Source organism: Dreissena polymorpha, chromosome 7 (assembly GCF_020536995.1).
Source record: "Dreissena polymorpha isolate Duluth1 chromosome 7, UMN_Dpol_1.0, whole genome shotgun sequence".
NCBI lineage: Eukaryota > Metazoa > Mollusca > Bivalvia > Myida > Dreissenidae > Dreissena > Dreissena polymorpha.
In genome coordinates this window covers 56186898-56199094 of record NC_068361.1, presented here as the reverse complement: position 1 = coordinate 56199094, position 12197 = coordinate 56186898, and the positions used below count along the sequence as shown (strand labels likewise).

The following is a 12197-nucleotide window of genomic DNA, read 5'->3' as shown; positions in this document are numbered from 1 at the left end:
AAGAACCAAATGTTTATGCAAACATTGTTATTAAAACAGCGGTATTATTTTTATTCTGTTAATTGTATTAATCAATGTAACAATTGCGTTTAGACATTTTTTGCAAGTATATTTTAAAACCAATGGTATCAAATGATTTCTCTAAAACGGCAGGCTTAAACTTGCGTATCAACATAGAAGAAAAGCAATAATAGTTATTTACTACAATTATGGGCAGAGATCGGCAGAGCTACCACTTTTCAAGCACGCGCTAACAAATAATTTGAAGCAATATAACTAGGTTTGGTTTGAATAAATCATCAGGCACGTCTGTCTGTGCAAGCCAATGCTTCAAAGCCCGATAGAGGGAGGTTGCCTGCGAAGTCGTCAGAAGGAAAGCTGAACGGACAATTTGAACGAGTGGACGTTTCTCTACATGGATGAGATACTCCCAGCTGCCCACAAAGGACCTGAATGGCGAATATGTTTTGTATTCATAAAACGAACTGTTAAACATCTGAACTTATTTCGGTATCATATGAACGTAAATCGCTGACACGATTCATCCATTTAACCTTTTAACTTTTCTAGTTACAAAACAACATATAAATAATTATATATTTGTCAAAACACCCATGAGACAATAACTTGTGAAAACAGCTGTGTTAGCATCACATACAAATATTGGTTTCGGTAGGATAATGGTTTTAATATCTACCGTAAATGGTGACCATTTACACATTTTAACGTGACAGTATCAATAAGCCTCCTTTCGGATCGCGATATACCCAGTTTTAAAAACGGGACAAACAACTCCCCACTAAATCTAACCAAATCTAACGAAGTATTCGATTGTTTCTCGATTCCATTTACTATATGATAGTACTTTAACCTGGCAATCTTGGTAATATTGGTTGTTCGTGTTGCTGTTTCTGTTGCTGCTGTTGTTATATGTGGAAAAAGAATGGTAACCATTACTAAGGTATTATGATTACATATTGATTAAGTGAGCTCAATGCGTGGAAGGAATTTAATTATATTAAGTGCGCAGTAGAAATCAACTCCACTGTGTGAGAAACAGTAGAATAGAACATACAAATCTTAAAACATGTACTATTTATTAATAAGCAAGGCATTTTCGATATAGAACTTCCGTTCGTATGTACTATAAATTTGCTTCAATAACCCAATACGATTATTCAATGATGCTCACTAACACTCGTTTAAAACCAATACCGTATACCTGGACAAAAGCGCAAATATTAGTACCGTGTCTCAAAGGAGCCTGGTAAAAGATAGAATTCAACCACAAATGAAAAAAGTTACACTTGCACACAAGCAACAGGTCGTGTTGATGCTATGGTTATTAACAGATTACAAGTACTTATGTTCAGTTCCCGACTTCTAGACATTAATAAGACAGGTTTAAAAATAAGTGTCTCATAACGCTTATTTTATTGATTACTGTTAAAAACTTGATGGCGTTGAATTATTCAGTATTGATTTTATCTACTTCATCTTTTATCTTTATTATCGGTTTATACTAATCTGTTTTATCTTTTTATTTTATTTTTCTTCAAGGAATATAGTACTCATTTTTATCTTTTTCAGACATTATTTTAATTTAAAGCCAATAATTTTGAGAAAGAAGTGTTGTACATCTTATTGAAATATGGAGAAAGTGAACTTTAGTTTGTCCTGTTAAAACATATTAAAAAATCGAAATCGAGCACTAAACTCCTTAATTCGTTATCGATTGGCTGCTCAGCAATGATGAATCGAACAGATTTCCAAATATAGTATATAAAAGGCTTCTTAACCTTGAAATATGAATACTATGACATGCACGTCTGTAATAACAGCAGTATCAAAAAGAAGCATCCTTCGTATGACGATGTGCGGAATTTAAGTTTTATAAGTTGAAACTACACGAATGGAATGCACTTAAATTGCACTTAAAATGCACTTAACGTGTGTTAGCAAAAAACTGCTGGACCGTAAAAAGAACATGCGAAAAGAAACCTGATGCTTTGGTGTGCATTATATTTAAGGTTTTAGACATCTAATGAACTTCGTGCATTATGCTATTTTTGGACATTTACGTCACATCCAAACGGTATCAAAGTAATTGCTTAAATGTAGCATAATTTGAAACATTCCGATCAAGATATATATTATAATATTCACTTTACATTTTTAAATGTTCTTTGATGAAGAGGTAAAGCTAACGTGTTTGCATTGAAAAGTCCCAGGTTCAATTTCCACGGAATGCAAACCTTATGTTTTATATTGTAATTATTTTAGACAATATCAAATACTATAAAGTTTTACATAAATACAAAAAGATAGCTAAAACAAATAAAATGTAAAAAAGTCCATTCATTTACAAGGTTTAAAATTTCTGTGTCGTATACATTACAGAAAACGTGTTTTAAATTCCAAGGTTTCCTTTCGGATCCGTGTAGGAACTATGAAAAAACATGTGAGTGACTATATGAGTTGGGTATGAAACATCCATCATTTTCACATAATGTAACATATGTTTGCACAATATAACTATTCTGGAAACTGTATTTATCTGACTACCAATTCGTAGGTGAAGTGATCAAAGTGAACTATTTTGGGTCAGATTTCGTTTCCAAGTGATGTAGTACATGTTATTCATACTTGTAAGCAGCTGTTTATACATACGATGTGTTTAATTGGTGTTTGAAACTTCTCAAATGCCTAATTTAAGCGTGGTTATGGCATATTCATTTCTTTAAAGCAGAGTACCAATGAAAGGGAAGCTGGAACTTTAAATTGGTGCGGCCAAACTTAAATATCTATGTATTTTTCTCATCAAGGAAGAAATGTCTATGCTACAGCCTTAAATGTTCCTTCTGTCGTTTATTTTAGAAAGCCCGTTATCCAATAAAATTAAATAACATTTCGTACAATATTTGGAAGAAAATAAAGATAAATGTTAAAAACATTAATGTCTTCATAGCAATTGCCAAAATGTCAACGCTAGATGTGGTCTGGTAACAAAGAAATAACAAGTTACAAAATGCTCTTTTTTGTTTGTTTGCGGGACAATATATTCAACACATATGCTTGTACATATGTTAACGTTCGTTTATCTAATGAATAGATATCGTTGCGGGAAATTCATATGGAATATATTGTGCCACAAAAAATACATATGAGAATTATGTTCCTCTTTCAATCTATGTTATCATTCCATATCTAGCGTTGAAACTTGAATATTTTTAAAAGGAACACTTATTTGTTTATGTGTTCACTTTATTTTACAAAATTTCGTGCGCAATATATGTTAATTTTCAGTATGTATATTAATCTCAATGAGTTACGACTAGAGATGTGTATTTATTCCGGTTTTCAGAAAGGAGATAACAACATCATTAAGGCGTTAATGCATTGATATCAATAAATAACAGCTAAGTCTTACTTTATCACCATCTAAGGTCATAAGAGAGATGTTGGTATTTAATGGTTATGAACTAATGGGGGGGCGGGGGTCATATGAGTTTTTATCTTCCATTGCCTGAGAATATGACCATACCATCTTATAACGGATGGCATACTTATGTATTTCTGGATCAAAATCTTAACATTCAAATACATGTTTAATATGACCCTGTTCAAAGAGTTAAATTATTGTCTTTTCATAAAACTTTTAAGATATCGTTAGATTGAATTCTAATTGAATTGGGCTAATATTCCCTAATACACTGCTTTATTTACAAATGATGCACAGCCTAGAACATTGTATTATACAGAAGGTAAAACTATGACCTGAACTTTGAATCTACTTCTGAATGACTCTCATGATAAAGGTTCAAGCTCATTTTCGTAAACAGAAAACAAAAATACCAAATGCGCTTTTAGATCAGCCGAACACGGCGAACCCTTGTCATTAGGTGAATTTGAAAAATAATTTATTAAATGTTTGTTGATAATTTTTTTTTATTTTTTTTTAATGTTAACATTGTTTTCGATATATTGCGCATTTTTGTTGATATAGACATTTTCTGTAGTTAAACAACCAATTACAAGTATCGGACAAATGCAGTCTTCAACTAGGCGAATAAAATTGCCTTTGGGAAAATATCAAAACATATGGAATTTCTTATGACTAAGATAACAATAAGTTTAAGATGTATCACAGCAAGTTATACGATTTGCTTACAATCCTGTGCTGGATATTAAATCAATACTACATCGACAGGTTTTGTTATTAGATATCCTTCGCTGTACGTATTCGATCAATTAAAAAAACAAAAGACACATAAATTGGCAGAACGATCTGCCTGCATTCCTTTCTATATTGTGAAGTCCGATCAGTAAAAACAAATCAATAGTCGGATTAAAATTGCATTTTCTCTGTAGAGTTTTATTGAAGTTTGAGTCGTATAAGAATCTGTATAAGAAAATAAATATCGGTTATATATGTAAGATTCTGCCGAAGTGACGGAGAGAAAAATAGTGCAGAAGTAAGTTTGTTTTATATTATGCTTGCACTTTTATGAATGGATTTGTCCATGTCCGTCCGACCGTTCGTCTTTATATAAGATGCCCCGATATCGAATAGATGAGGCAATTACCTTATTCAGTTTGCTGACGATTTATTTTCTAGATTAAAATAAATGTTTTGTTTGTTTCCCATTTCAATAATAAACGTGTTTTGTATTAAATTATTTTCACCTGTCAATAACAAACGTATTGTGTATTATACTATATTTCATTTATTTCACGTACAATATCATTTTTTGAATAAAGATCATTTTTAGACGAAATAAAAAAGACGTTTTCGATTGCCGCTTTGAGCTCTTCTTTAGATTATAAATAATTTTTCTAGTATAATACATAAATAACATTTTGTTAAATATACGTCACGAAGACAAACTCGTATTATAATTTAATGACAATTTAATCACATATACTTAACACCATATCAATAACAAATACACAATTCCCGAGTAACAATATCTATACGACCTATATAAACTATTACATTCACTAATTTCCAAAACATTACATACATATATACACGTTGAGTACGAAGTTGTGACGTCACATATATATGACGTCACAACATTTAATACAACCTGGTTTGTCACGTGGCTACTATTTTGTTAAATATACGTCACGAAGACAAACTCATTTTGTAATTTAATGACAATTTAATTATATATAAATAATGCCATAGTAGTGAGTAAATTTGTAACAGTTTAAACAGCAGTACCTCTTAACTCTAAATGCAAAGTAGTTAAATTATAAATGTTAATCAAATGTTTTCCCTTTACACAGCCTTACTATAATCAGTGCGATAAACTTTCAAAAGTCAATTTTCAAGTTTAACAGCTTTCATGATTCAACAACCCTGCTGTAAAATCTTCTTCAGGCTTGGAATGCACATAGTGCGCAAAGAACACTTCAGGGTTCTTCCAGCGACCGACTTTGCGAACCATTTCTGGATCGGCGTGATTCTCCACAGCAGTAGTGGCTCCAGTCGGGCGAAAGGACTAAGTGGAGTTACCATGACCTTCTAAATCTGCCAGTTTGATCCCGTCCTCAAGTACTTTAGCGATCGCGGGGTAAATAGAACAAAAATCAACGACATACCTTACATCAGAAGTGGTTTTTCAGTGTCTATGTCTCTTAAAACGTCACTCGATGTAAACCGGAGATAAGGTCATCGTCGCAGCATTCATTGGACTGGTATTGACCTCCGAGACACCGAATCCTTCATAATTGTTATCTTTTACCGCCCCCTGAACAATGTTATGGGTAACTGTAAATGTCTTCTCCCTGTACTTGGAAACCTCCTTTACCGCGGCTCCAGCCGCCACCACTACCGCCTCCACCACCGCCGCCGCCGTTACCACCAACGCCGCCGCCACCACCACCTCCACTCATGATAAATATATATGAAAGGCAAAAACAGCATCATTATCAAGATCCGGCATTGTTTGAAACGGTAAAATAACCATTGTTTGTACATAAATGTATAATACGTCTTAAATTTTGAATAATAATGCCTTTAATGTTGTTGAAAATTAAATAGGTATTTATAAAATTATTTTTCAATAATAACTGTTAACATCAGGCTATTTTTATCGAGATTAAAGCAATTTGAAACTTTAAACTGATAAATAAAATAAAATAGTACATACCAATACAAAAGCTTTTTAACAAAATCCAAAACAATTGTTTCGCCTGTGAAAGCCGCAATTATGTCTAGCATCCGGGCGGGCTAATTTATACCGACGTTTACCACGTAATGTCTGACCTATTCCCTATGAATTGGAGCGAAGTACCCACTTCATTGCCAGAGTTTGTCATGATTTCGTGTTTAACATGGAACACTACCCGTAGCTTAGTGCTAAATAGAAAGTAAAACTGAGGAAACAAAACCGATTACAACCTTTATTTTATGAGTAATAACACACGATATATAATGTCCACCTCATGTTTGCTAAACGGAACTTGGCACTACGATGAAGTGTTTCAACGTCTAGCATACAATAACACCTAGTCATCATGACAAAACAAGCGCATGCAAAATATTGTATTTGAGCCGTGCTCTGTGAAACGTGTGTTTAATACATGCGCAAAAAGTATCGTCCCAGATTAGCCTGTGCTTTCCGCAAAGGCTAATCATGGACGACACTTTCCGCTTTTATGATACCTTTCGTGTCTAAAAAGTCTCTTCCTTGCAATACTACAGTTAAGGCGGAAATTGTTGTCTCTGATTAGCCTGTGTGGACTTCACATGCTAATCTGTGACGACACTTTACGCACATGTAATAAACCCCCTTTTTACAGAGCACGGCTCATTTTAAAATACAGCCACCTCATCTGTGTTTATACCTGCGTACATAAATAGAACTAGTTAATACTTAAACGCAAATACGTTGCCAATTAAGAACGAACGCCTTTACATTGAATACCTTAAATTGCTATTGTAAATGCATTCACATCTCTATTAGCTCGATCTTGGGAAACGGGGTTTAATGCATGTACTTTAAGTGTCGGAAATGCTTATCAGGGACGACGCGTACTGAGGTTATGGTATTTTACGTTTAAAAGAAAGTCTCTTCATATGGAAAGTCTGGTTCATGCGGACATTGTCGCCCCTAATACGCCTGTGCCCACCACACAGGCTTATATGGTACCACACTTTACGCACATGCATTAAACTCCGTTTTCCCAGAGCAAATCTTATCGATCAGGTAAAATGTCGATTATCATTTTAAGCGATTTGAAATTCAAGTAACACGGCTAGGCTTCAAAGAAAATACGTGTTTTCTTCCTCGAAAGACAATAACATTCGACTTTACCTTTACACATAATAAACAAAGAAAACAATATTTGCATTCATTGATCAATTGCTTATTATTTTTTTTTTACAACATTGCTTTTTAACTGAAGATCAATGCTTTAAAATAATTGTGTTCATGTTCATTTATTTAGTAATCTTTACATGAAGACTTTATAACATAGCAGTCATTTTACTATAAATTTCACAAACATTTATGGTAAGCAGGCATGCGTTTGAAGTTTTCCAATTGAACAATTGATCCAATTAACAACATAATACGTAATTAAATAAGTATGCGTGATAAAGACCACGGTAATGTTTACAGACATGAAATAATAAGCTGTGCATAAACATTCAAGCAAAATTTAATACACTTGGACATTCCATTTCGATAAGCTTCCGGCATCGTAAAACTACTCTTAAATCTGATTGAGTACCGAAATAATAACAGTTCAAATATGATGCGATATTTCTTAGTTCAAGTCCATACAAAACACATGTTTGTGAATTTAAATTTGAGTGTGTATACTTAAGACATTCCGTGGGGTATAGCTGAAACGTTTATTTAATGTACAACAAAACTACTACGCTAGTAATTGACACACAAACATTTTCGTAATTTAACGCTCCATATGTTTGACACGATGAATCAATCTCCACGCAGAGTTGTCGTTCCTTGCTCTCACATACAACTCTGCGAAAGGCTCAGCCCTCCATTTTGTCTATAAAATAGATAAAACCGAACAAACGCATTCAACGTATATTTGATTGGATATTTAAGATCACATGCATTAAATTTAGAAATATGACTTTTAAATGTACGATAAATCGTGCAAAAACTTGCGAGTTTTAATGCAACTCTTTGGAACTAATTTACTGCCCATTTACGCAGATGGAATCATTCCACGCACTTCACAAATGTAAACAATTGAACATATTTTTTGAGTGACGTTAGGAATTGCTTCGACGTGTGTATGTATGTTGGTTTCTTAACATAAAAAAAACATATCAATTTTATAATAATGAATTAAGACTGATATAAGATATCATGGTATGAGATGGTTTTCTTTAATGCAGTGAATGCAATGTAACCGTCGTGCAAGAAATTATAGTATTCTGTAACCTCAATGATGAACGCTTGGAATGATCATGACATAAATGAGACGCTTTCATAACAATAGTCCGTTCTGAGCCCAACACAGAGGTGAATGTAATGTAACCGTCGTGCAAGAGATTGACGATGAATATAAGTCAGCCATTTTGAATACGGACAAATGCTAAGCGCTCTGTGGAAACAGGCCTTAATAAGTGTACGATAAGTGTCGTCCCAGATTAGCCTGTGTAATCCACTCAGGCTAATTGGGGACAACACTTTAATGGAAGGTTTCGTTGAAGTCTCTTCTAAACGAAAATCCTTTCTAGGCAGAAACTGTCTTTCGTGATAAGCTTGTGCTGATTGCACAGGCTAATCTGGGACGAAACTTAACGCAAATGCATGAAGAAACGTTTTCCACAGAACGAGGCTCAACAAATTAATGTCATCAAATAAAAAAAGTCAACAAAAAAACTCGAACCGAAAGCTAACACGTTACCACTATGGCCACACAGCCTTTAGCTGTTGATGGCTGTTTAAACGCTATGTAGGAAACACACGTTTTTGGACGAAAACCTTCAAATTTAAAACGCTTAATAATAGTTCGATTTCGATGAATACTAATAAAAAAACAATTAATATTTTAAATATGAGTCCTATGCCTGAGTGTTATTTTGCTAGTTTGAATAGGATGCAATACTTGTATAACGAATCTGTGATACAATGTACATTTTAAATGTGTTTTAACAGAAAGTGAACAAGTCCCTTTAAGTCACATTTACTAAAAAATAGGTATGATCATTTATATGCGAGTGCATGTAGGTACACGTACTCCGCGGAATGTGTCTGCAAGATTGATTGTGCATACCGGTAGTTAATTAGATACAATTACAAATGTGTTTAAATGGGCTAAAGGTTGAATACCGGGTCTAATGACATGGTGCGGTTTATTGGAAGCGTTCTATCAAATGCCGTTAATTGAAATACCTATGATAGTTAGGTATGGTTGCGGCATATATTACTTATTATCGATTTCATATTATATGGGTTCATTTTTATATGTTTTACTAGCACGTGGTATATGTATGTATTCACTACTAGACCAACAACGCCATTGAAGAATAACTCACGATTCACGTACAAGTATATTGTCATGTCTTATTTTCATTTCAACATGCCGATAATACAACTACATGTATACAACAATGAGAACAAAATAATGACATACAAAAGTGCAACAACCAACAATCAGCAAAGTATAATATACTTAACAACGCTTAAAGTTTAGAATGCTTGTTAAACACTCATAAACAAGACGCAAAGCTCATAAGCATTGAAATAACACCGGTGCGATGCGTATGGCGTAAAAAACAAAAGTTAAAGTGCGCACTGTTTGAACAATAAAAAAGTAGCATTATGTTGTTAGTGCTAAACACGAACAACTTCTTTCCCGTTTGAACAACAATACTTTTTGCGATTAAAGCTTTGATTTGTATCATTAAGTAGTGATGTTATACTCCGATGTTTAAATAAATGTTGAACTTCAAAAACATAGTTTAACATGGAGCATCAATATCAGCTTTTTCGTCTTATAATTTTGACTGTACAGACAAGATTACACCTGTCGTTTTCTTTTTACCGGGAACCACCTCCTGACCATAACATGATTGTATTTGTTGCTGCTGTTGTTTCTGATGTTGTTGTTGTACAATGTAGAACAAAGATTAATGCAAAAGACATTGGTATAATAGAATTTAGCTCAAAATTATGCGTCGATTAAACTGTTCAAATTAAAATAAATAGACATGCACAATGAATCAACAATCACAAGAAACACTATAATAAATAGTATGATACTTATTAATGGACTTGAACTGGTAAAGAACCTTAATTTGCTGAAAATGAAGCAATACGATGCTTTGATTCCTGATCGATATTGATATTTCTTTGAAAATACCTTGTATACAATATGCACATCGCAAAAAGTAGTCCCGATTTTGAGTTGAGCATGGGAAAATAGTTCCAAAACATAATTATAATGCATGTCTTATATATATAATGTCAAATCAAATAATTTTTCGCACAATCGTTTCATCGGTAAATAAACAACGTACGCTCTGAAGCAAAAAGTAACTATGCATCATAATGCTATAATTAATAATTAATTGCCTGATAAACAACGAACAATCGAACTACATTTCTAAAAAATACCGTTCAAGGTTGCAATGGCTTTTTTGGCAAGCTCGGAGTTCTGATAGGTCACGATTCCCTCTTGACGCTGTAGGTTTATCCGGGCCAGTGTGTTGCCGTCGTCTGCAACCTGACACGTGATTTGTGCATTTAAAATTAAATGAGCCGCGCTTTGGGAAAACGGAACTTAATGCACATGCGTAAAGTGTCGTCCTAGCTTTGCACAAGCAGTTCACACAGGCTTATCAGAGATGACACCTACCGCTCTGACTGGATTTTTCAAATAAAATAGACTTCCTTAAAACCAAAATCCATACAAGCGGAAAATGTCATCCCTCATTAGCCTTATTTGCGAAGACATTTTACGCATATGTATTAAGCACAGTTTTCCCAGAACGCGGCTAATATTTACAATGCATGCAGGCTTATACATCTTCTTCCCTAAATAATATATATTACATAATATAAACAGATTTGTGAAGCTCAATTATCACTTAAGTTCGTAAAATAAAAACCATGTACATTAAAACTCAATTGTCACACTTGAACCCCGCCATGCCAAAATGGGTCTTATGCCATATGCATCTGCACAGTCTGGTCAGGATCTAACCTGTTACTCCTGACCAGTCCGCGTTTATGCGTTGGCTGTTTTTAAGCTTACCTGGCCGTATATGGCTATAGACCCATATTCGCATGCCGCGGTTCATTTTATATGTATAATTATATAACAAAGTTTCTGTTCCCGCACACAAGTAGGCAGGTAATCCCCGCATTCACATTATACTAAATCGAACATTCGCACGCCTTTTTACCTTTATTGGTCCAACCCCCTGAAACAACTCTATGAACTGAGGGCCCTTCAGTTTTCCGCACCCAATCACGATGACTGTATCCTTGAAATCTTCTATAACTATCGTTTCACAATCAGGTATGTGGACTCAAAATCATAGAACTGATAATAATATCAATCCCTTTTTACTTGTTGCCATGGCAACACATGACTTAGTCTGTCTTTTTGATATGTTGACTGTTTGTGTGGCCGTTTTTACCGTCTTTATGCCCGTTCGTCTGTCCCGCTAACAGTATTTGTTTTGTTGTCTTTTTGATTGACATGATGTCCTTCCGTCCGTTCGAATGTCTGTCTATCTTGATATGTGGTTATCCCCCATAATGTACGTTCGTCCTTCCGATTTTCTGTCCGTCTATCTTGTATTTTGCGTATCGATTGTTAGCCTGTTTGACTTTTTCCGTCTGTCGGTCTGTCTGTGTGTTCGTTATTCCTACTACACGAATTGTATGCTATTGCTTACTTAATATTATATAATGACAATACAAATGCTAAGGGCCTAGTCTTAGAAATGAGAAACAAATATGTTGTTACGCTTTCATATGGGGTTATTTTCGCTGGTCCTTGACAATATTTTCCCGTTAATAGCTCTATATAGTCAACCAAAGCCTTACTAGTAGTGTAAGGCCTTGGAGGGATTTATAGACCTACTTTGTTCATGTGTACACTTAAATTTTCGAGAATTGAAGTGAATACGCACATGTAAACAAATACATTCTTACCCTCATGCTCTTTTAAACAAATTATCAGATACAATTTAT

General features: G+C 34.2%; 1 long non-coding RNA gene across 1 annotated transcript; it reads right to left on the bottom strand.

Moving 5' to 3' along the window:
- Positions 1–9543: 9543 nt before the first annotated feature.
- LOC127840061 (uncharacterized) lies at positions 9544–11525 on the bottom strand. Its single transcript, XR_008030378.1, has 3 exons — positions 11402–11525; positions 10611–10719; positions 9544–10090 (listed from the first exon to the last, which is right to left on the bottom strand). It is a non-coding gene; the product is annotated as an uncharacterized LOC127840061 (long non-coding RNA).
- Between the last annotated feature and the right edge of the window lie 672 nt (positions 11526–12197).